This window comes from Hermetia illucens, chromosome 6 (genome assembly GCF_905115235.1).
Source record: "Hermetia illucens chromosome 6, iHerIll2.2.curated.20191125, whole genome shotgun sequence".
Lineage (NCBI taxonomy): Eukaryota > Metazoa > Arthropoda > Insecta > Diptera > Stratiomyidae > Hermetia > Hermetia illucens.
The window spans coordinates 21,938,552-21,965,671 of record NC_051854.1 but is presented as its reverse complement, the minus strand read 5'-3'; the positions used below and the strand labels follow the sequence as shown (position 1 = coordinate 21,965,671).

The following is a 27,120-nucleotide window of genomic DNA, read 5'->3' as shown; positions in this document are numbered from 1 at the left end:
GGAACTCCAGACTTCCCGGTTTTGCGCGAGGTCTACCAATTTGATATCCTTAAACCTTTAAGACTTATGAAAATGACCGGAAAATCCACACGCAATTCATGCAGCTCCACTGAAGTGTTCTGTTGACACTCGCTTACACGCCTTTATACCAGCCAGGCTCGGGGACGTTTGGGGGTCCTTTTGTCAGTTCAGTTCCTCTCGCGTCATTATCAATTTGTAACGACTTAGTAGAATTGGCGAAGGTCAAAAGACCATTCAACTTAGCTGAAGTTAATTAAAACGGCAGAGTTTTCCCAAAAAGCTTAAGAAATTCTGAATTTGGCTCAGAAGATCTGCCCGAAAATAATCCAGCTCGGCTGAAGTTTTCCGGCTTCAACCATCGGTCAAGATGGTATTTTTTTTTATTTAAGAAGAAGAAGAACACGCGAGATCCTTAGAGGGACTGAACTATCCAAAGTAACCCCTAACCATAATCCCGTCCAAAAGCGTGTCGAGCTTCACGGTTCGGGTTTCCTAAATAGCTCTACCCTCTTAGTTCAATTCAGTCAAGTTGGATGGGTCTTTTGGCAACCGTCTAATCTTCTAAATCACGTCTTTGAGCTAAGTGGCGAAGAATAGGGGAAAAGAGTCCAAGCTTCCTCAAAAATCGGGGGAAGAGTTGAACCTATGTTCCATATGGGAAAAGGTTATGGACACTCTCGCTGTTACTCTGGCAAAGCTAGACCAGCGAAACGAGACGCTATGAAAGTTAGCATCACACCCCAATTAAGGTTAGTCATCTAACGTGCCATCACGCTCCTATTACCTACTATGACAGACAAAACGAAATGCTCTGTTGTCATAATATGTCATGGTAGATCGCCGTCGAACAATTCACTAGGGGGAGGGGTTTGGGAAAGGAAACTATGAATGGCGCTGAGGATGGGTGTGTTTTGAAAATTACGATGAGGAGTAGCTAGTCTGGAGAGATAGGAGGATTTGAGGGAACAGATGAGTTCGTAGAAGATTCGTTTCGACGATCTCAATCTGCTTGGCCTGGGAGATAAGGCGATTTAGATGGGATCGATATTTGTTGAGGAATTTGAGGGCATGGCGGGCTAGGACGACGTCAATGCCGGGAGTTTGACAGGAGTCGTAGAGGATTTGGTTGGAAATGTATTTGGAGCGATCTCCGTTTTTGTGGATGTTGGAACAGTGGCGTAGGATTCTGCGTTCTTTGAGACGGAGTCGTTCGATTTGGGTAGGGGAACTGTCGGACCAGAAGATGAAGCTGAAAATGAAGAGGAGACGGACAAGCTGTGTCCAGCAAAACAACTTGACTTTCGGAGGTGTTGGGCTACTGTATTTCAGGATCGGGTAAAGGAATTTGAAGGCAGCAGTTGCACGGCTCAGTGCCTTCATGATATGTGGGAGATGGGGTAGACGGGAATTCATTGTCACCCCAGGGTAGGTGATTTCCTTTACGGTGGGGATTGCGGCATTGTGGATTTTCGGGGGTAGGGTTGATATTTCACTCTTTATTTTCGGCGCCATCCTTGCATTACCGCAGAATATGATAGCCTCGCGTTTCTGCGGATTCAGGGATAGTTTTTAGCGGATGAAGTACCGGTAGAGCTCGTCCAAATAGGAATTCAGGCGGGCTCCACCGGCCGGTATTTTTCTGGTGGAGGTGTAGACGATGAGGTCGTCCGCGTATTTGAGGATTAGAATTGGATTTGGGTGTGAAGTTGGTTTGGATAGGTCTGCGGTGAACAGGGAGAAGAGGGTAGCGGAGAGGACTAATCCCTGAGGAATGCCAACTGGACTTGAATAGTAAGATCCAAAACTACATTACTATGTGTATTAGATAGTGGAATCTGCTTATAAAACAATGCTGATGAGTAATTTACTTTAGATGCAGGACAAGTGGAAAAGGGTATGGATTTAGACGGGAAACTGTGAAAAGAGTCAAAGCTCATGGCTAAGAACCGACAATGATGATGTACAAGACATGTTCAATCTGCTGACTCTACAAGCATACATTTTCATTCCTTACCATTGCAGTATCCACATACTATCTACGTCTATAAGCGTGTGTAAATTATCCAGAAATAGACAAAGGCTTTCAGCCAATAACAAAGAGAACAAACATTGATACAAATATGGTACATTGCCAAATAAAAACTTTCTCTTAATATTCACATGAAAAAACGCTATGTGTTTCGGTGTATCTGGTATTTTCCTCCCATAACGCAAAACTAGAAAAAAGACTCTGCAATAATAAAGATCAGAGTGAAAGCCACTCACTGGATCAGTACCAATATTCGAATTAAAATCAGTTCATAATCATCATTACCATCAACGCCATTATGATTGCCGCAAGACAGGGTCCATCATCACTAACAGGTGCTTCATTTTTTCACGTTACCTGGAAAAAAAACCTCTCGAAGCCCAACCATTTTTCTTATGCTAACAAGACTGCCGACACTACCGAAAAAAATTAACCAAAATTGCTTGGAATAATAACGCTTGAGTGGCTTAACGCCTAAAAGCCATTCATTCACAGATTTATTTCCATCTAAATTTAATGGCAACGTTGGCACCGGCCCAATACTTGTATCTGGAGAAGGTGTCGTACTCGTGACCAAATTGAAACGGTCATGTTGATTTCTCAATTGATGCCCATTGGCATTTTGTTGACAGAGGAAGGCTTAAATGTAATCAATTTTATGGGCTTTTATCTGAGTTGATTTAGTGGCTTTATCAGTCAAAATACTGTTAGGTGTTACGCATCGTCACAATAGTTGTATGTCATCTATCTTTTGATTAGGACCGGATAAGATATAATATTTTGAATCTGATTTTTTTTGGTATTAGATAAATTGACCTTAATCCGTAATAGAAGAAGATACATCTTTCTCTGAAGATGTGAAGAGTGCTGGTTAGTATTCTGAGAATTAGTTCAAGAAAGCTTGACCCAAGGGCTCGAAATAACACGATTTGCGATACAAAAATTTGAATAAATATTGGGCGTAGGTTCATATTTTCCTCAGAGACTTATTTTGACTTTTCTCAGTAGACTGACAATTATCTGCTAATAAGGTATGTGATTCATCTCACCAATGCAAAAGTACCTCTGATTTACCGCTCTTCAAATAATAGTGCTCTTTAGACTTCCCACTATATTAAATCCTATTGGTGCTGTTCCGGAAGGTCTGGATATATTTAAGCCTCCTCCTCAGAGATATTTATAGATAAAATACTAGGAAAAGGCTTAATCTAGCTGTTCTACATTGCATTGATCGATTCTCAAGGATGCCTATCTCCACAAGTAGTTCTATTTGCCCTTACAGGTTTACATGTAACCACGACTTAATTACTACACTTTCGCTTATTCAAACCCCTCATCCGGCCCAAATATATTTGATTTTTTTCGAGCCGGAAGTGTAGCAAACCTTGTTTTGGCATATTGGTGTAGACCAATCGTCAGAATGTGTAAACTGGAATAATCAAACAATGCCGAAACACTATCCATATGTCTGGTCATTCATTAGCGACCGACTGGAAACTAACTAAATTTACATTTCATTAATATTTAGAGGGTTTGCGATTATATAATATCATTCATATATTTCCATTCGTCTTATCGAAGCTGACCCTCGATTATTGATATTCCGAAATTTCATTTGATACCCAAATTGCCACATACTTGAATCGGCTAAGTGAAGCATTTCGATAAAATTTTCGTCCCCCTTGGACGAGCACTAAACGGATCCTTTAGACTTGAATTCAACCCTTAATGGGTCGATAGATATCTTTGTAAGATCGAGTTGAGTGACTCCATAATGCAACCTACTGGCTTATTGTATGCCTTACCAAAGTTCATTAAGTGGATTATTAATATTATTCTTTTAAGGGGAAGTCGAACCGCGTCCTTAAAGAACTATTGTGTACCTTTTACTGGTTATAGTGTACCTATTAATCATAGTATCTCAAGCAAACCTATAACCGTCAGGAACTTTACTATGTTCCCTACTTCCAGATCTTTGCATCTGGTGTTAAGTGTTCTCCCAGAAGCCTCGACCTACTTTGCACAAGTGCCAGACATTGTCCCAAGACGTGTATAGAGATTTCATCACACTCCTCACAAAGCCTGTGTCCGTAGATATCCCTAGCTTCCCTAAATGATAGTTCAGCCGACAGTGACCAGTGAGAATTCCCACTATACTTCGGAGGTTATTTTTGGTGAGGTTTAAGCAATTCTTTCTGCGCATGGGTTCGTATCCGTTAATAAGCACCCTGGACTGCTCCATCCCTGGTAGGCCCGCCCAGTATAGTTTCCTCAACTGTTCCTCTTCATTTCTTAGAGTCATAGCCATGAAACTGTTTCCGATTCCACAGAAGGATTCTGGCCCGTGTGAGGCGTCCCTGCTCTCTTCTCTCTTCCAATCCAACATTGCCTCGAACCCAAATTATCCAGACTTTGTTGAACGAGCCGAGCGTATTCAGTCTCTCAAGGCATTCCCATACCAGTTTAGAGTTCACCTGGTTGAACCTAAATGTTTTGATCGCTACTTGGCTGTCGGTGAAAATAACAATGTTCTGCCCCCTGTAGTTCCTTTGGAAATTGAAAGCGACGGATTTCTGCCTGGAATATACTACTGTGTCCACCCATTGGCTCCAAGTACATTTTCCTTGGAACAATGACCCCGGCACCTGCTCCCCCTGCTATGAAGGATCCGCCAGTGTACTAAGTAATTAGTTGCTGATTTAAGCCGTATATCGCAGCCACGCTCTCCCAGTTTGCCTTGTTACTACAACGTGTTTCAAACTTCTTATCGAAGTGGAACCTCGTTGTCATGTTATCCCTTGGTATCAGTAATTCGGGATGCCGCTTCGAAAGAATATCAATCTTCCTTCGATTTAGGCAACTCCGCGCCTGACTCATACTACCGGCCATCCTGAATATTGCCCTCCTTGCATGCATCTGTAAGTACAGATGGAGAAGGGTTAATCCGTTTGGCATGTCCTTATTGCCCCACTGATACACACCCCTGGCTTGTGTGCTGAGTTCAGCTCTTTCTGCCCACATTATCGCCCCACACGTATTGGCCTTACTATTGCAGTGTATATCCAAAGTAATATCTTCGGGCTGCAACCCCAGTTTTTTCCTGCTATGGATCTACAAGTCATCAAAGCCCTCGTAACTTTCCGACAAGTGTTTCCAACATGCGTCTTCCAAAGTAATTTTTGGTCTAGCGTAATTCCCAAATATTTTACCTCTGTTTGTCGTTTCACCTCCATGCTAAGTAACCTTATCACTCTCAGGTGATCATGCTTACGCCTCCTAGTGAATGGTGGTCTTGGCTGAATTGATCCGCGGTCCCACCATTCTGCACCAAGAACTAGTAAACCTCAGTCCAGTTTGGGTTCTATCACATAGTTTCTCTTCATATTTGCCCATGCAAATTAAAACAATGTCGTCCACGTAACTCTGGACCAGTTTTCCATTATTTGTTAGCATGTTCAGGAGTTCATCCCCTACCATACCTCACATAAGAAGCGATAGTACCCCACTCTGTGGACAAGCTTGAGTAGTATTCATGATACTCTCTAGCGTTATGCACATCCAGAAAGCCAGTGTGTTTTCAACTCCTTTACGGATCAGGGCATCTTGTATCTATGTGCGCGATGTGCTCAAATGCTCCTTCGATACCCAAAAACGCACATGGTACTTTTTGTTTTGTTTCAATTGCATCCCGTAGTACATTCGTCAGCTGATACAAAGCAGTTTCAGTTGACTGTCCTGCCCGGTAAGCATGTTGATTCTGATATAGGGGATTACGCTATAGAACGAAAAGTACCCTTTTTACCCGTTTCCGGAATAAAGACCACTTTTTCCCGCCTCGATGCCCTTAGTATATATCCCAGGGCTATGCTGCCCCCTCACCACCCTCAGAAGAGACACTAAGATGATTTCCAGATCTCTCTGGATTATTGCTGGGAAAATGCCATCTACTCCGGGAGATTTCAGTGGTTTAAAAGTTCCCACTGCCCACCTTATCCTAGCTTCTGAGCATACCTCTTTAGTTTGTTTCCAGTTTTCCCTTTTTCCCTTTTATTCGTCATTGGGGTGTCAGGCAGAATGTCGTCGTCTGCCGCCGTGGGGTACGACCCCGTAGAAATGAGTTCGTCCAGGGCAGAGGCAACTCATCAGATGCTGCCTCACCTGTTCCCTGTCCGTCACCGTCAGTCAAGATTTTTTTCTTTTTGAGCTTGGGTGTTTAACCCAGCATCCACAACAAAAAAAAAATCACTTCGGCCTGGTCTAGGTTTGAATTAAGGACAGATTTCACTTCAATATAATTCGCACTCATGTCGTGTTTGCAATTATATACTAATGGAGCGGTTACCATCTGTCGCCACTTTCGGTCACGCTGCTCCCAGGGCAGAGGTGAGGCACGGTCGAATCTACCCTGGACCAAACCATCAGTCAAGATTTTTATTTCAACATATTGCTAAGAAAAAATTAAAGGAGGTACTAGCTTCTTCTTTGGTGTGAATGCTTCCCTATACTTCGCGATGGGCGTTGGCGGAAGTGGAGAAGTGGTATCGCCCTCTTCTCACACAAATTAAGTGGATAGTCCCATCTTATTTATTAGGACGAGGTGATATTCGACTAAGCCGACCAGGTCAAGCCTCATTTCAGGATTTGTTACACCGTAGATAGTAAATATTGTACTTCCTTCACATAAGTGTTCGACAGTCTAGTATTATATGAAATGTCGTCTTGTTCTCTGAACGGCAAAGTCGGCATAGTGGATCTCCAATGTAAACATATATTGTTTGCAGATGCTTATAAGGAAGACACTGACTGGTTAATAAGTATTGGCATATTAATTTAGATCTGTGATACGTCAATTACCATAGCTTCCAAATCGACCTGGCTTTCAGAAAGAACTTGAATTTTAGAATATCTGCACTTCCTTAGCATATTTTCTCTGAAGCAAGGGTTTGTGGCGCAGCAGGATTCGCGGCATTTAAAATTTATTTTGAATGTTGCGGATACGACGGATAGATGGCGCACGCCTTTAGAACTCGACACGGGACTGGAGAGCTAGCGGTAAGAATGTGCCGTTGGTTGGGGGCAGAAAGAACCGGATCGGTTTCTTCTGCCTCTAACCTTGCGATAGACGGTTGTCTTGCGGTGCAGCGTTTCATAAATTCTTTAAAACTCTTTCGTTCCAATTAGTGGATTTTTAGTTTTTTCGTAGAGAGTATCGATATGTATAAATCATTCTGATCAAGCATTCACAGTCGTTTTTTATTCATTGTTTTGGGAATTTTGCGCACGATGCGAAAGTGGAATTGTTACAGTGAAGTGACACAAAACATCTAGGAATTTGATTTTTGTATGAGCTGCCGAACGGCCAGCGAACGAATTCTAATTGGTCCTATTCCTTTTCCATAACAACGTTCGAGCTTAACGAGCCGGGTCGCTAGGACTAGTTACGAAATAGGAAGTATAAACAAAGATTCATCGCGTACACATCAGCCCGAAATACGATTTTATGTTATATCGCGTTTCGGATGCGCCATTGCCGCTGTTCCATCTTCTGCTTCAATGGTTGCCCCACCAGAAACTCTCACCTCAATATCCCTTTCTTTATCCACACTCCCTCCGGAGCTGTTCAGTTGTTAACCACTCACCCTAGATACGTTTGTTATTACTGCTTCATCATCTAGTTGCTGGTGCATCCGTTTTACCGTAGCAAGCGTCACCCAGAGTTCCCGCCATTAAATGGGAATTTAGCTCTGTCTTGATGTTTCTCCTTGAAGTGCCAAATCTGGAGCTAGTGAATAAAATGTATACTGCAACTTCGGCTGCCCGTTAGCACACAGAACAATCCAGTGTTCATGCGAACAAACATATAGAAGCACTTGATGTACCCACGTATCTGTTTAGGAATTGAGTCTACTCAGGCCGCCACATTTGGACCAATTCCGCCTGCATGACGGGGTGCTCAAGGTGGTGACTAGGAAGATGAGGCAGCAGCCCTGCTGGCGAAGCCAAAACCGAGTGCCTATGGAGAAGCTCCTCGTAGTGGCACCGGGAAACGCTGTATTCACTTTAGATTGCTGGCCGTGATGCAGTAGGCGAATACTTCATAATTTAATCGGGGCATCCCATGTCTGCACGGGGACTCATCTGAAATGGCTTCGGTCACAAAACCTTACCAAAGGTATACTGGTACCAGGGGAACCGGGATAGCCTCTGGAATTTCATGTTGCAGAAGAAGTCCTGGAGCATGTGAATACAGTTCGGTTCTTTGCGATTGGCTCCCTTGTGAGAACTTCATGGGAGATGTAGTTATGTTCCAGCGAGCAAAAGATCTTCGGGCCTCCAACATGGGGTTGCGGTTAAACCGGGGTGCCGTACTCCAAAGTTCGGTAGAGATTTAAGTAGGCCTTTCCTTGCCTTGCCAGTATGAATAAACTGAGCCGAGTATTGGTACCGTTGTGCTTGTCTCAACGAGACTCTGTTTGTAGTCACAAAATCAATCTGTCTCTTAAGAAGACCGTGAGATTAAATTCACTGGACAGGTGCTCAATATCCTGACAGGTAGAATTACATCCAAAATGAGGATACCCGTGGTCGATATGGAATAGCACTGGTCGTGGAAAAATTGCGAAAGATGCGGTTTCGATGGTACAATCACGTGATTCTGGCTAACGAGAATTTACCCACCAGGATTGGTCAGAACATCGAAGTTCATGGTAAGCGACCAAAAGGCCGCTAGATGGAGATTGATACGCTAGATGGAGATTTAAAAGCCTCGCAACTATATCCAGATCAGGCATTTGATAGAACCAAATGGCGCAACTGATCATGACGACCCGACCCCGCTTGTGAACGGGGCAAAAACTGAAGAAAAAGGAGAAGAGTAATGAGCCGCTTAGCAACAAAGAGTTGACCACTTTTTCATATATCTATCGCATTAATTTCATCCTAGATCGGTAGCATTCATTAGTTATCCAATCTCAGGTCTGCATAAAACTAGCAAAAGCATAATAACGAAAGACAATAAAATGTTGGCAACTAGTTTCTCTTGTCCCCTTTGAACACAAAGACCATAGCTTCCAAGTGCTTAAGAGCCAAATATACTTCAACATTCTTAAATTCCAGAGTCACTCGCGATCAACCTTTCCCTTTGTTTCATAGCCTGGCGCTTTTTGTGTTAGAATATTTACACTTTCGAACTACTCCAAATTTTAAGCCTTCCCTTCAACAACTCCGCGCTTTGATAAATTTAGTATACAAAATTTCAATATAGTTATCATACATGTCTAAAATACTAAATGAAAACTTATTTTTCTTACCCTTACAGGTAAGCTACATGTTAACAATTACCATCAATAATAATGAACACAGTGAATGGAAGTAAGTAGCTTGGTGTTGTTTTCCAAGATAAGGATATCTAGGCAACTTTTAACATATTAGGATCAGTTCAATGTTAACTGAAATTTGTTCAATCATTTTTTGGGAGGAGAATAATTTTAAAATAGTTAAAGTAGAGTTTCCTTGTACTGGAGCATATGTTTTCTTTTTCGTTTACTGATTCCTCGTCATCAAAGTAAAAAGTTGAGTCTTCAACTAACCACGTTTGGTTTAAATAAGTGCACTTTACGAAGCTGTACGTTGTCATAAAGGAGAAAGATCCCAATCTTTACATTGAGAAGGGTTCAAGGCTCGGCAATTGTTGATTGATTTGATCACAGATGGGAATGCCTTCTATTTCATGAGCATTACATCCCAAAGGCCCGTGCCAATCTCCAAACGGCTTTTTGCAAACCCCGACAAAATTCTTGAAATAGCGGTCATGCTCTGTACGAGTATTCTGGTGAGGGATTGTTTTTGGAAATATGTCAAGATGTAGATAGGAGTATATCTAAGGTGCACTAAATTTAATTTTAAATGAAAGAAAATTCAGAAATAAACTGACAAACTGTAAGAAGAATCCAAGTAGCTGTAAAAAAACAGGTTGCTCGCTTAAATCTTTTGTTTTTATTAACTATTAAACTTGCCTATGTCAACCATTACGCTTCAATTCAAATGTTTATAGGATCTGCAGGCATACCATAAACCATATAGAATGGTGTATTCATCAAACATAAAAATACTATGAGTTGATCAGAGCAATGTCGAGATTAGTCAAATTAATCTACGGGAAAGTTTTGTTGTATGAATGATCATACAAAAGATATAGGCAAAGGTTGGTATTTCCTATTATAAGTTGAATAGCCACAATATTATTGCTAGAGGTTAATTATGAAGTAGAAAATGATCCTTGCAACCCATTATCTTCTAGAAGAACAGAACTGCTCGGTTTAGAAACCTTTTCTTGCAGGATAAATGCTCTCTAACCAAATTTGACAATATCCAATTCTCACATTTTGTTTAGCAATTAATTAGTCTCAGTAACTCCAGCTCTGTAAAACCGGCTGGCAGTCTAAGGGCAGTTTAGGTCCCAGGGCGAAACGTGGACTGGTAACCACGATGGCGTATAAAACCTAGGAAACGCCCGCTGGACCAATATCACAGCTGTACTACCAAACCCTATCTCCACTTCCACGTTATAATCACTGGGAGTTCTCTCTTAATGAAAAACTGCAGGCGAAGAAGAATGAAGGCGAGTCTGCTCAAAAACGGGACAAATTGTACCAACTGGTCCTCCACGTTGGGGGTTGGGTACAAAGCCACAGAAGGAGCCTCGTACAGGATGGAATTTAAAGTGGCGAACCCGGCAACAACAACGGAATAACGATTTCTCATGGAACGTGCACTCCCTGTACAGACCGAATGCTGCAGAGCGGCTAACCGATACTCTCTCCCAATATAAGGCTAATGTAACAGCGTTGCAAGAGATGCGCTGGACAGGGACAGGTTTTCTGGAGAAGAGTCGCTACACCATATATAATAGTGCCCATCCAGTAGATCATGTGCTAAGAGTAGTTTTCTTAGTCAGCCAAAAAATGAAACCTGCTGTTATCCGCTTTGAAAATATAAGCAAACGGATACGTACCCTGCGTTTGCGAGGCAAATTTGGAAATATAAACCTCATAAACGTTCACGCCCCTACAGAGGGGACTACAAAGTCGACGAAGTATAGCTTCGACGAGGCAGTTGAGTGGACCCTCAAAGCCTGTCCCAGATATGATATCAAAATCATGTTCGGAGAATTCAACAGTCAAGTAGGGACGGAGCCCGTATTCAGGCGATAGATCGGCTCCCATAGCTTACATAGAGACTGCGGATTATTCAGTTAGCAGTATCGCACGAAATGGATTTTGAAAGTACCGGTTTGCGCGGAAAGTGGTCCACAAACACGTGGGCCTCTCCAGACGGGACCACTTTCAACCAAATTGACCACGTGTTGATCGAACGACAACACCTCTCAGCCTTGATGAATGTGAGAACATATAGCGGAAATAATATAGATTCGGATCGCTATCTTATTGGCGTGGTGCTCCTAGCTCGAATTACAAGTTCACCTACAATCCCCTCTGACAATCAGGTGACGGTGAATACTGAAGCCATCCACAACACAGCCCTCCGTAATATCTATATGATGTCCTGGAGATGAAGCATCAACAAATGATCTTCACAACCACATCAACTTTATCATTGATGCGGCCACAAACGTACTTGGCCCCAGCCGCAACAAAAGTCGGAACGAAAGAATGCTGCATACCGACTAATGTTGCATTCTCAAAAAATATGGGCACGTGCAAAGACCAACCAAGAGCTCCGTCGAACTGAGAAGCGATTTCACAGACGGCCTGGGTGAACCAACAAGTCTGTGAACTCGAAAAGTACAGAAGCAAAGCACCAGACGCCCAAGTTTTACCAACAAGTCAGCAAGATGAAGCCATATACACCTCGATAGTCAGCCTGCCGAGACAAAAAGGGAAATATAATTTCCGATACAATGGACATATTGGAGGAAAAAATGCTGCCAGCATCAAGCATTGAAGAAACGGTCCGTGCAGTCCTCCGGCTTAAAAACCATAAGTCGCCAGGAGCCGATGGAATTACAGCCGAATTAGTTAAATATGGAGGGGACCAACTACACCAAGTGGTTCATCGACTGATGCGCAAGTTATGAGGGAGCGAATCAATGCCTGACGACTAGCAACGAGGCATTATCTGTCCCATACATAAAAAGGGGATATCACGCAGTACAGCAATTATAGAGGTATCACGTTGCTAAGTACCATCTATAAGATATTCTCCTCTATCTTGCTAGACCGGATAGACCCATACGCGCAGAACGTCATTGGCCCATACCAAAGAGGCTTCTCTCCAGGCAAATCAGCAACAGATCAGATGTTTTCTCTGCGGGAAGATGTATGGAAAAACTGTTCGATTATGGACAGCCGCCTATGACAGCATAGCCAGGATGAAACTGTACACGGCCATGAGAGAATTCGGTATTCCAGCGAAATTAATAAGACTGACTAGGCTGACCCTGACCAATGTGCGAGGCCAAATAAAAGCAGCAGGAGCACTCTCAAAACCATTCGATATCAACAACGGTCTAAGAAAAAGCGATGCCCTATTATGCGTACTCTTCAACCTGGTCCTGGAGAAAGTGATTCGCGATGCAGGCGTAAATACGAGAGGCAACATCCTCTTCAAGTCCACCCAACTACTGGCCTGCGTTGACCGTGTTGACATTATGGGAAGAACAACCCGAGATATACAGTCTACCTTCATCCAGATCGAGGAGGCAGCGTGAGATCTCGTGCTGCACAAAAACCAAAGAACGAACAAAACCGAATCGCACTAGTCAAACGAAAACAATAAAAATAAGAGACTACAACTTTGATACGGTTGAAAATCTCTCCTGTCTAGGGTACAAATCACAAAATCATAACAAAAACCTGTTGCGAAACATAAGAGTTCATTTTAGTCAAATACAATAAGTAGTTAGGTACTTAGGTAGGTAGGTATCAGTGGCCGCTCCGAGGAGCCCAATTAGCACTAAGAATGCGCCGTTTTGACGCCACAAACTCCTAAGGCCGTGACTGCTGTTATAAGAGCAGGGAGACAGAGTCCAGCAATCTCGCATCTTCAGAGCCAGCGCGTAGCATTCACGAAGGAAAGCAGTTCTCCCACAATGCAGCTAGAAATCTCTCATGCCTATGCTCTGAGGTCTCCAAAGAATGGTATACCCCGTGCCCATAACCTGACTCTAGCTAGAGCTAGCCCTTTACAGCCCCCAGCGAGATACCGACTGTATCCACCGAAGGGCTACCAAGAACAGAGCCCCGCCTGGCCATTCCGGCAGCCCATTTATTCCCCTCTATGTTCCTATGCCCGCAACCCAGAGAAGAATGACCTTGAGCGTACCACCCAGGCTATCCAGCGCGTTTTTGCACTGTCCCACTAACCTGAAGGATGTCGTCGGTGGGTACAAGGCCTTGATGGTCGCTTGGCTGTCGGTCAGAATGGCTATGTTACGCTTGGGAATCGAATTACGCTTCAGCCACCGACAGACTTCCAATATCGCCAGGACTTCTGCTTGGAATACACTAGCGAAACGTGGGAGGCCATATGACTGTTTGTTTTCGCTGACTCCACAGATCATCTTTGATCCGTTCGTAAAGAATACTGTGTCATAACCATGCAACGCCGGCGTTCTTCAACTTTGTGCTGGTTGGAAAGTCCACAGCAAAGTTTCTCGGGAAATTCAGCTTGCGTGTAGAGTATTCCGCGGGTTATTTCGTCAAGGATATTACAGTGGCCGTAGTACTTCGCTGCACAGCATCCGGACTCACATAGTCTGACGGCACTGCACGCTACAACGTGTTTAATGTGGAGATCTATCTGCCGGGGAGGACTGCACAGGTCCAGTAGCACCTGCACACGCGGTTCTTTGAATCGTATTAAGCTTCATCTTATTATATTTCTTGATCAAAGCCTGTCACCATACAATGGAGCCGTGAACATGCAGAGAACCATACTAGGCCGGAGACCCCATTTCTTTGCAAAAGTTCTCTTCCAGGCATAGAAGGCTATACAGGCCTTCTTAACCCTCAGCCAAATATAGTATTCTCTTATACCTTGTAAAAAGAAACGATATAACAACAAGCGCTTTTAAAAAAATGGAGTACATAACCCCGGAAAATTTGTCTCCACTGAAACTACTCCTGGTTTCTTATGTCTTCTATCTATGCTTGGTCTAAGTCAATCACCACACAGCAATCCTTCTGTCGAGGCTAGCATTATCAAGCTGGGGAATTATAGTCTTGGTTAATTGCAGGTAAATGGAAATACACTTCCTGACTGGACGCGCAAGTTAAAATTAACGGCCGGAAACCCCACCCATGCGTAATTATTTAATATGTCATATTATATGTATGCAATTTCAACCCTGCCCCTTTCACATTCAAAATAGCCACTTCAAGTTACACCACTTCCTTCTTTGTGATTCTTATCATCATCGGATTGAGAACCTTGTTTTTAATGGTATTAAAAATGAGTAGATATCATTAGCGCAGTTGAGATCCTTGAAAAATAATGTTCTGGTGCATTTAACTTCGCAGCACTCTCTGGCGAAACAAACATGAAGGACAACATCAGTGACAAGAAAAAATAATATAATAGAAATAGCACCATAAAGCAGACGGGTTAGCATGCTGAGGAACCTGTAAGTAAAGAAAATCGCTACAATGAGGGCAAATAGATTTGGCATTTATAATTTCACTCGACAGGGGTAGCCGTTTTTTGTGTACCAATCAGCCGCAAATATACATATGTAGCGGATTCTATGGAGTCAACACTTCTCATTATCGAGAAGAGAACCAACTTAACAAGATCAAGTTGACTTAACTCTTGGATTGTCCTATTTGATAAACCCCCAGCTAGCTTGCGGAATAGAGTGTCTTGTAGTCTTAAAACTATTCTTTAAAGACCAAAATACAGTTTGGACACAAGAGTGTACCCCAAATTTTGAATCTTCACTTTCGAAATCAATAAACTATTTTTTTTACATCATTCACCCAAAGTGTATAACCACAAATTAATTGGAATAAACATTGTTTTGGTTGCGCACGAGTTAGAAAACAATAACTGAACTCCTAGCTGTGGCCGACCCACGTGTTGGTTTCACTTTGACTAATTAGCACAGATAAATTTCAATCTTACCTGTTGCAACATCATTAATCAACAAAAAAGTTAAGTACCATATTGTTTTGTGGTGCGCTACCCGGAAATGACAAAGTGATATCTAATTAAAAGATGAGGTTGACAAATTATAGATTCACTAGGGAAATGGGACAGATACATGAGCGAAACTCAGCAGACAATACTGAGGGAAATTAAATAGACATTCATATGGTTGGGGAACAGAAATTTAGTTGAAGATGTTTGATTTAGATTTGGTAATATAAAAGACAAGAATATCTTACATAATGCACCTAAAAGAAGAGAGTATCTTACGTCTGCTGTGATGAGTCTGTTTTCGTTTTGACCCTCCTCCAGGAAGAGTTTTAGTCTAATGGAATTAAGCGTTTTAGTAATCGAAGAGCACTTTTCTTTTTGCAAAAATTTCAAGCAAAAAAAGTATCTTAGCTCCAAGTCCAGATGTATCTGTAATTGATTGCTTTTTTCTCCCAAGTCTGAATCTACTAATTTCAATTTGAAGCCAACACGTCGAGCTCCGGGCCACCTTCCTTCACTCTTCAGTTTTTAATAAGCAATTTGCTGATATTGCAAAAGCTCATGATCAACTTGATAGTGTTTTACATAAAACATAAAATTAAACAATTAACGTTTAATGGTCCATATTACGTTAGCATCAAAAACTGTAAGAAATGGCAATGCTAAATCTGGCAGTTAGACTCCTTAGCGGTGCGAATTGTGTCCAGTTAACAACATTTGTTATGCAACTGGAGCTGCACAGTAATGCGATGATCGTGTTTTCTTAATGCGGACCCTCCCTCTTCGTTGATCCATCTCGGAAGCAATCTTAAGAAGTGTTTTTGTTGCCGATATAAGATATTATTAAATGTGTATCATATTCATAAGCGCAACTGTTTAAATTCAATAAAATTGTATAAAGAAATAGTGCAGATAAAAGTATCTGAATCTTTCTGTGGATAAAAAACACCGAAATGGAAAGAAAAACAGTCAGCCACCGGCATCTGAGGCGAAAAATCTTAAATCTAACGTAAAATGGGTGCTCCATTTGTAAATTGTATATGCGAGCCATGGAGATTTGTTACGGTTCAGTTAAGTCAGATTCAAAATGGAACTCTGAAAAATTGGCTGGCTAAAATCGTATCATCATTGCAAAGAATATGAGCCAAGATTCATTCCGAGTAAAAAATTAAGCTTAATGATAGTGCTTAAATGATACAGTATGGCTCGTAAAAGCGATTTCGACTTGGATAGGGGAACAGTAGCTGCAACTGGACGTCGGACACGCGGTACTAAAAGGAGTGACCAGGAATGGACTTCGTCTCCAGAAGTTAATGTCACACCTCTTCGTTGTCTTCAATGACTCGACAGGCCAAATCGATCATTGGTCTTCAGCAATTTTGAGCCCCGCAAGGATATTGTGTACCGGTCCAGGAATTATTTTATAGTAAGAAAGTTGGATGCTCTCGGTATGCCCATTTTCACCAGTCAGTCCTGACCGCATTGTAACAACACGACCTTTACTACACGGGCCTTAGGAAAACTGTTTATATAACAAGTGATTGTTCCATTTTCTAGCTCCATAATTAACCATTGCTTCATTACTCATCAAATGAAGCCCCATAATTACGCGCATTCCAAGCCAAAAAGTCAAATCTAAACCTGAGCTACTGTATCCAGACCACTACGCGTTGCACTACAAACACACTCCAAACTTGGCTTCATCAAAATCGAAATCCAAAGATCAACTTTACCGGAGCTGTTAGAAATTGTGCTTCAGATATGAGTACACATCAATTACACACATCGCGCATATGGGCATTTACATATGTGGCTTGGCTAAGCTCAGCACGGATTTGCCTTACCCCGTTTTCAAGAGATGGAAAAATCATAGACCAGTGGAGGAGGCCTACCGTTACAGGTGAAGATAATCATAGTCCATTGATATTATGTCCATCCAGTCCAATTCGAAACCTCTACAATGGCATACGATCGCGATTTAATTTGAACCGTGCCTTTATGAAAGATACTCGCCCAAGTGATTCCCTTCTGGAAAACCTAAGAAAGATTGTGTTTCTAATTAGACCGGTATATCAGTAGCAGTTGCAGTGAATGTTAATTTTGAGTGATTGATTGAAAAGATACTTCTCCCAAGGAGCAATGATCGATAACCAGGGATTCGTGTCGTTGTGGTGCATCTTCCAATGATTCAGATATCTTTAAATTTGTGGTGTTACAGCGGTCCCAGTGTGATGTGTTAATGTAACTATGGATTCTGTTCAATGGTCGACTGGAGTGAAAGTGATTTAAAGTTTACAATACCTGATTCAAAAGAAACGCTGGAACATGTCTAAAAGTACGTCTGCGAGTCGAAGTTAACACGACTGGTTGGATTTTTTATTCACAAAATTACAGTACGTACTGTTGCATCTGTGAGTGTTAATTTAGTCAGTAATTGAAAAATATTCCAATTAGGCGGATCGGTCATTAAAATAACTCCACCGTATCCAATAACCGATCACAATTTACAAACGCAATAGGAAGCTCATCAAATCTACTGAAATATCTGAGTATCTTTCTATATGTTGTTATCTGAGAATTATACCTGCCCAAGTTCTCTAAGATTTTCTCTTCTCCAAATTCTTAAGAAATTCGCCGAACCTGCAACGATTACTTCTTATTTTTAGTGACAATACTGGCTACATCGGATCTTAGCTTTTTTAATGCACGCGGTATCTCTACTTCTTTCCTAGATGGTACATCTACTACCTCATTACCTCCTAACCCAGTATGCCTTATTGCACAAGTCAACTGTAGTTAACAAGACATTACCATACCAGTTAAGAGTTCATCTTTGTAGATTCAAATAGGGATACCTAATTACGGAGTGTATTTCCGTCTGAAATACCGCGATATTGGAGGTACTTTTTCCTTCGAAAAATTATCCCTGCACCTGCCCCCTCCGCCGTAAAGGAAAGAGTACACCAGGCAATCAGTTGCTGGTTTAAACATCACGTTAATATACTCTCCCAGTCTGCCCTGTTTGCCAGTCTTCTTTCGATTTTTTAATCCCCTCGGTAGTCTTTCGAGATATCACCTGAATTTATGTAAAAATGAGGAGTACCGAGTCCCAGAAAGATCTTGAAGGAAGCTCGTGGACATCTTCTCAGTTATATATACGAGTAGATAAGTCAGTGTTTGGAGTTTGTGCAAATCCGTGGCAGCTGTACGGACTTTAATACTGTCCGTCCAGATTATCGCCCCTAGGTGGACTGCACTCTTGAAGGTCATCATCAGCAAGGACGAAACAATTGGTATCCAATCTAGGCCTACTTTAATAAGGAACTCCAGTCATTCAGGTCGATATACCTAGAAGCTGTCTGGCATTCTGCCCACGCCATCGCGGGTCTGCCAAGTCCTCTTTTTCTACGATAGATAGTGCCCTATTAGACTTTCCGGGCTGATCATGCTGACCCGTCCACTCCAACCTATGGTATTCCGCCGGATTCACAACCACCTCCTTATATAGGCAGCGGAATCGGACCTTCTTTGAAGGATTTTTCTCCCGAACACGGCCAAGAGTTTGCAATTTTTCATGCTAAAAATCCAGGTCTACGAGGAATACACGAGGACTGGAAAGATCATTGTCTTGTACAGTAAGAACTTTGATCCTTTGGTGAGACGTTTCGAGCGGAACAGTTTTTATAAGCTTAAATATTGGCTACCAACAAGCGTGCGCAGATTTCATGGTCATAGCTGTTATCGGTTGTGATTTTCGACCCTAGATAGGAGAAATTATCAACGGTCTCAAAGTTGTAGTCTCCTATCTTCATTGTTTTCTTTTGACCAGTGCGATCCGATGTTGTTCGTTCTTTTGGTTTTGGCACTGACGTTGCCACCATATACTTCGTCTTGCCTTCATTGATGTGCAGCCCAAGATCTCACGCCGCCTGCTCGATCTGAATGAAAATAGACTGAACATCTCGGGATGTTCTTCCCATGATGTCGATATCGTCAGCATGGGCCAGTGTTTGGGTGGACTTGAAGAGGATGGTGCCTCTTGCATTTTCATCGGCTTCGCGAATGACTTTCGCGAGGACCAGGTTGAAGAGGACTATGGTAGGACATGCCCTTGTCGTAGACCGTTGCTGATGTCGAATGGTCTCGAGAGTGATCCTGCTGCTTTTATCTGCCCTCGCACATTGGTCAGGGTCAGCCTAGTCAGTCTTATCAATTTCGTCGGGATATCAAATTCTCTCATGGCCGTGTACAGTTTTACTCTGGCTATGCTATCATAGGCGGCTTTAAAGTCGCTGAATAGATGGTGCAACTGTTGTCCATATTCCAGCAGTTTTTCCATCGCTTGCCGCAGAGAGAAAATCTGATCTGTAGCTGATTTGTCTGAAGTGAAGCCTCTTTGGTATGGGCCAATGACGTTTTGGGCATATGGGGCTATCCGGCCTAGCAAGATGGCGGAGAATATCTAATAGATGGTACTCAGCAACGTGATACCTCTATAATTGCTGCACTGCGTGATATCCCCCTTTTTATGTATGAGACAGATAATGCCTCGTTGCTAGTCGTCAGGCATTAACATCATCATATCGTTAATAAATTTCGTCGGAATCGGAATCGTCTTTTTTTTCGAAGAATTCTTCTCTCGAACACGGCTAAGAATTCGCAATTTTTTCTTGCTAAAAATTTTAATCTCTGAGGAACCCATGAGGACTGACTAGCCCAGGTCAAGATTAATTCTTAAATAGTCGTTGATGGCAAATGGTTTTTAAGGTGACTTTGCCGCTTTTATGTGGCCTCCCACTTTAGCCGGAATCAGCCTTGTCAGTCTTATTTTTAGTTGGGACAGTAAATTCTCGCGTGGTTGTGTACAGTTTTACCCTGGCCCTGATATCATAGGCGATCTTAAAGTCGATGAGAAGGTGAACTGATAACCATACTCGAACAGCTTGTCAGCACAGAGATCTGATCTGTTGTTGGTTTGCCTGTAAAGAGGCTTCCTTGGTATAGACCGATAATATCATGGGGATACCCGGCCTAGTAAAATGACAGAGAATATCTTATGGGTGATATATTATTCACCATGATACAATCATAATTACAGCACTGCATAATTTTTTTAAGAGGTGGAAATCTTCAAAAAATTAGCCCCACGGTTCAAGATTTCTGAGAGTATCGGGTTCTTACTCACTAAAACTCACTTCTCACCAAGCTACGACTGAGATTTCCCCATCCAGCAGTTTCCTTTGCATATTTGAGGTTTGTTTTTATTGGGAAAACACCCTGTGGTCAACCCCAGCGCTTTGGTTGACTCGCTGTTCCTAAATGGCTTATATCATTAGGAATCCTTTATATTAGTCAGTCATTATGTTAGCGACTCATTCGGCTTTACTCTTTTCAGTCGTCCAATTACATTAGAGTCAATTTTCGGACCTCTCTCTCTCGTATTAGGCGGCTTTGCTTAATTCCTTGACCTTTGATGACTTTACTAACCAACTGCACTTTCAGGTCCCTATGCAGATTCTCATTACAAATGAACCACTTCCACTCGTCGACTATGCTTTTAGATACTTTATTTTGGAACGTTTGTATTCCCTTGAGGTTTAATTCTCTGCCATAGCCCTAGAGCTTGGTGCCAGTTGACCATATGAGCCTTAGGATTTGATTATAAATAAGCAACTTGTTGTCGACGGTCAACTGTCAATTCCTACCCAACACCCAGTACATCTGTCTGTATCTTTTTTTTGTAACGAGGTGGAAATCTTCGAAAGACTCCGGCATATCCAGGGGGATTTTTACCCACTAAAACCACCACTTCCTCCTGCCCCCTGGAACCACCATAAGGTATTACATCACGGAGCGGAGTTAGCTCTCCACTCTTCTATGCGTCACGTTCGTAACTGCGCCTTTCTCACCTCTTCCGCTTTTCGCAGTTTGCCCTAGATTGATGATTGAGTTGATCACATCCCAATCCTTCTTTGATGTTAGTCACATTTTCCGGTATCAGTGCTTCCCCTAAAGTTTCCTCTAGGCTTCTCCTCTCGTCCTTGTGTCTTGGAGAATGGAAGAATATGTGCTGTGGCTCCTCGCGAATTATCCAATTTGAACCTGCAAAGGTACTGGCGATTCCCACATGCCCCGTCAGAAACTGGGTAAGATTACAATTAATCTCTCTATGTTGTCTTCCCAGCCACTCCTTGATGGTAGGGATCAGCCTGTGTGTTTACAGGCTCTTTCCTGAGTGGCCCCAACAATCCGCGAAGGAGAGACTGACTCTAGATTACACATACTCGACATCTCATCTGCCAAAATGTCAATTGGCATCATTCCGGAGAGAACGAATGCAGCCTAATCTGAGACGGTTCTGAAGGCAGAACACACCCTTAGGGCTGTCCTCTTGTAGACCGCACTCAATTTATGAGCATTAAATGATTTTCCTCAAATAGGGAAGACACAAAGCAAGATCGAGCGCATCACCCTGACAATAATCCCTTGACATAAGCTTATTGCACGTGCTGTTTAGAACTTAATTTCATATCTATCATCACTCCCAAGTATTTGACAGTCTGTCTGTCTCTATTTGGCGTCTTCCTTCTTCTTCTTTCTAAGAATGTGTCTTTTCTTGCTAAGCTCGATGCTAGAGTGTCATACTAAATATTTGACCTTCCTCGGCTGTGGCACATCTTGTTGAGCACTACATGATATCCCTTTTTATCCGTGGGATAGATAATACCTCATTGCCAGCACCCCCAAGCGTTGATTCGCTGTAACAAACCTTGATTATAAATTGATGAACCGCTTCATATTTAAGCAGTACGGTTGTAATTCCATCGGCCCCGGGTAACTCATAATTCCTAAGCCGATAAACTGCAGGGAGCGTTTCTTCCATGCTTGGTGGTGCAACATTTGTCCACCGCCGTCAGATGTCGGAACCTACAACTCGCTGATATTTTGGTTATTGAGTAGTTAATCAAAATACTCAGCCCATCTCCGCAATATACCCATGTGTTTGGAAATCGGATTTCGCTCTGTGTTTCGACAGAACGAGCATCGAACTGTGAATGGCTTTATCCTACAGTCTTGTTGGTGAAACTTCAGCGCCTGATGTGGTTGCTACCTGAACTTCTTGAGTTCACAAATCTTTTGGTTCACCCAAGCTTCCCTGTTCTGTCTGCGAGGCTATTTTTCCACTCGACAGATTTCATAATGGATCAGTGCGCGTGCCCGCGTTCTTTGAGATGGCTCCATTCCCCAGTATGCAGCACTTTTCTGGTCTGTTGCTAGCTTACAGCCATCATCGAAACAGTACTTTCGACTTTCTTGCGATCGTGGCTAAATATGTGTCTAGCCGTACCAAAGATAACATTCTTCAGACGGCTGTGAATATCAATTGTTGGTGCTTCTTCTCCAGGATTTCTGTTTGCCGCGGTTATTCCTGCCCACATTTCCCCATGCAGTTGTTTTGAAAGACATTGCTAGTGGCTTTAATGTTCACTGTCACCTAATATACAGAGGGAATTCCGAGCGGGGTTGTTATTCGAGCCCGGAACACCGTGTCTACCAAACAATGATCATTGCCCCCCCCCCCCCCTATATGCGCTGACTTTCATCGAGACTGCCCCCTACTTTACCGCCGAAATTCCCAAGTATAATTTTAATATCATGCCTAGGGCAGGTGTGGAGAGATCATTCCATTGTCTCCTTCTCCGCCTCTGTAGTCTCCTTTGTAGGGACTTAAACATTAATGAGGAGAAACAGGTTTAATTTTTTGGCTGATTAGGACCCTACTCCGAATAAACTGGATGGCCGGTTGGTACGGTTTAACGCCACTTCTCCCGGAAACCTGTGATCTCAGCCTCATATTGGCATTCGGCACAAGGAGCGCACGTTCTATGAGAAAATATGAAAATCATTTGTCCATTTTCGGGGTCCATCACCTTAAAATCCATCCAATTCGAGGCTTTTATCGCAGACTCGTAACGAGTAGTTTTCCATGTATGCTTGTCAGTCACATACAAGTCCCAACCTGTAAGAACAGATGACTGGTTTTTAAACGCGGGAGATTCCCCTTCGTCCTCCTCCGTCTGTAGGCTTTCACTCAGAAAGAACTCCAAGCAATCACCACGTCGAGATGGAGATAGGGTTTAGTAGTTGAGCTCGTTATGCAAGCATTTCCAAGGTTCTTTGCCCTATCGTGGGCACTAATTCACATTTTCTTTTAGGACTTATATTATCCTATGACCTCCAAACATTACTAAGAATAAATTCTAGAAGGCACTTTCCTCATGGTTTGGTGTCTCTTCCTCCCTTTCTTCTCTTTGTGCGCAGTAACATCGCAACCAAAATATTTCACCAGTTTCACTTCTCAAAATATTTCACCAGCCTATCAACTTGCTCCCTTATGATCCGGGTGTCGTCTCTTCAGAAGTGGTGAGATGCAGCAGCTCCTTTACATTTTTTTTAGTTGCCTTTGAATTAGACAGGACCTCTGAAAGACATACGATTCAAGCTTTTGGTTTTTCGCAGGACATGAATTACCTGCATGTTTCCCCCCGGCTAACCAATGTTCCAACAACGTCCAATTAAATTTCCCTGCTGGAGGTATTTCATGATTGACTATCTTATCAATAATTGGTTCCTCTCAAATGTTATATTATTATCTTCTCTTTTTGACATACGTTTGTGGTGCTATAAATCAATTGTCAGCCATGAGATAGTGGGTTCTACTGCAATTCCGCTCCCGAAAGTTTCATTACATTTTAGAAGACATGGTTTCAGCAGACCTACAAAGCTGCTCTATATGTCTGATCAGTAGCCCAAATTCGAGGGCAGTAATTCAGATATAGCTCGCTAGTTGCGGCCAAATCGATGTGTTTATTGTGGGTAATCTGTGAGAGTAGGTCCTATGCCGCATCGCACTAATAAGGTTGTTTTGTGATTTATGCTGAGAGCTTTACTTCACTTGACATTAGAGCTACATTTCGCGGATATTGCGGAGCAATCAACCTTCAGACTTCTGCAGTTATGAAGAATGACAGAAGGAAGTAAGAGCAAAGTAAGGGGCAGAAACAAACGCTCGAAAAGCAATCGTGGTACCCACAGATCTCCTTTCTCCACCCAAAGATTAAAGTGTAGACCCAGAATAAACACCAAGAGATAAATTATAATCTCAGCCTTTTTCTTGTGAGGCATGGAAAATACGGCAAACGAATATGTCCTTTTTTAATTTTTCTAGATTCACTAATAGAAGAAAGAGTCTGCGGATACATTCGATCGGACCGTAGTAGTGAAATGTAGTCAGTTTTTTTTGTTGAGGATGCTAGGAGTCCTGAGTCCGCACCCAATTGATTACTTCCTCCCTCGTAGTACACGGACTCCTTTTTTGGGTTAAACACCCAAGTTTTTCAAAAAAGTTGACTGACGGTTTCCTCCAGCACACAAGCAACTCATCAGAAGCTTAAAGTTTACGTGATGTCTCAACACTATTGATTTCTCCATTTTGTAAGCCAAAGGCTCTAACTTAAAAAGAGACCTAAAGCTTAACATCAAACCACACTGGTCAAACGGGAAGAATAAAGATAGGAGAACACAACTTTGAGACCGTTGATAATTTCTCCTATCTAGGGTCAAAAATCACAACTGATAACAGCTACGATGATGAAATCGGCGCACGATTGTTGTCAGCCAACAGAACCTGTTTCAGCTTACAAAAACTGTTCCGCTCGAAACGTCTCACCATAGGATCAAAGCTCTTACAGTACAAGACAATGATCTTGCCAGTCTTCATGTATTCCTCGGAGATTTGGGTTCTTAGCAGAAAAAACGGCGAACTCTTAGCCGCATTTGAGAGAAGAATCCTCTGAAGAATTTTCGGCTCCTACATGAGAATGGACGATTTCGTAGTCTACACAACGACGAAATCTATGAGCGATACCACGGCCGTCTGGGTGTGGATAAAATCCGGCTCAACAGGTTACAATGGACGGGTCACTTAATTCGTATGGATGAAGATAATCCAGCCCGGAAAGTCAATAAGGGCAATATTTATGATAGAAAAAGAAGACGAGGCAGACCCCGCCTGAGATGGAGCGATGGCGTAGGTCAGGACGTCAGACAGCTTTTAGGGACATCGAATTGGTGGACCTCGGCGCAAAACCGGGATGTCTGGAGTTCCTTATTAAGGCAGGCCTAGACCTGATGCCGGTTGTTACGTCGTTGACGATGATGAAAATTAAGTTCCTAAGAACGAAGCCAAGAAAAGACCATTCCCCTACTCACGACTAAATAGTAGTGGCTCCTGATATCCTTTAAGTGTTCTACATTTTGAATTTTTTGAGTTACCGATTTCTAAGGCCTTGAATTCCGCAATAAGGCTGAAATTTGGCATCATAAACACAACAATCGGACAAGGTTAAACTTAATTTTACTAAATAGCGTAAAAGCCATTGTTGGCTTTGTTTCTTTCGCTGGTTTTAACCTTTTTGCAATCCATTGTTGAATTCCCTCAATATTTAGTAATAATTACGCTATCATGAATAATATCATAAGTGAAGCTCGTGCGAATTATATTCTGTTAATAACCATGAGTAGTCGGTTTCCATGAATCATGAATTTTCTTTCATTTTTTTTTTGTTTTCTTGAATTAGACAAATGGAACTAGAGTATTAGCTATTTATCCGCCAGTATAACCTGGGCACAAGGTGCTAAAGCAAGAAGGGACCACATACGTTGCGTCTTATTGCCCGCTGAGACAGAAAAGATATTACAAGAGGATGGAATCCGCCAAGGTTTTCCTTTGTTCGATGGCAGCGTCTAGGTTTCCGAGCGGATACTGGGTTACACGCGCGTAGTCGACCCGTTTATTTTTGTTTACTTCCAATATTTAAAGAATGTTACTATCATCATATGATTTTGTGGGTTAATGTTCCTGACTATTGGCTCCGAGTTTCTTACATCACATTGGTCACTTTTGATGTATTTCTCTCAGATATTAGTCTCTCTCTATGACTGTGCTGATGCTATTGAAAGTATTATTTCGCATCATCTAAGCAATCAGTCCATTAAGTAAAAAAAAACAATAATCATTGCAAATATAACCAAGTGGAAGCCTTAAGAACAAACGAATTCAAAAATGTTCAGGAAGGCCCATTCCAAAAACTCGAAACAAACACAATTTCCGTCCAATTCCTATTTTTACCACTGGAACTGTACCTGGCGACAATCTGCTATATTTCAAAAATACCTAAACCTATTGGAATAGTAACAGTTTTCTCTCACAGTAAACCACCGTAAAGATAACCAATATAGTAACATGTGCTTTGATGTTATTATCATTAGCTTGGTACAGCGTGTTGGATTCTTCTTCCGGCTGAATCCATTCGAATCAACCCTGGCTTTGCTTCGATGGACCGTGAAAGAAATTTTCCATAAATATCACTTAAAGTAAATAATATAAAAATAGTAAAAGTTTGAATAAAAATTATACAAACTAAATATGGATTTTTCTTCAAAACATCAACAAACAATAATACCATTTCAATGACTCTCCAACAACACTGAAATAGGCAACGAACTCTATTTTTAAAAATTGTAAAAATAAAATTTTGATTTTACCCAAAGCAAATCAAGCCACCTTGAACATAATCAACAAATAAAATATCTATTGCACATTTCACATGCATATCGAAAATGTTCATTTTAATTACTCGAAATTTGCATTAATCGCTTCCTTAATAACCATCTAATTATTCAAGACGACATGAGCACAGATATTACATTGTGATCATGTAACACGACACCCAGCAGAAGAATTATATGAAATCATTTTTTAAATATTCGAAAATTATTACAGTAAACTATCACGTGATCAATGTATACAAACAGTAAGAAATCCAACTGAAACTTGATTAATATTCTGTAAA

General features: G+C 41.9%; 1 protein-coding gene across 6 annotated transcripts in view; it reads left to right on the top strand.

Annotated features, from left to right (window-relative positions):
• Nucleotides 1-27,120, top strand: part of LOC119659920 — a 175,095-nt gene that overhangs the window by 46,502 nt on the left and 101,473 nt on the right. Inside the window, exon 1 of one of the 6 annotated variants that reach the window (XM_038068251.1) lies at nt 17,173-17,616. The exons of the other annotated variants lie outside the window; for them this stretch is intronic. The gene's annotated coding sequence lies outside the window, so the exon portion shown is untranslated. Of the gene's footprint in view, nt 1-17,172; nt 17,617-27,120 lie in introns of those variants that run through there. 6 annotated transcript variants of the gene reach the window in all.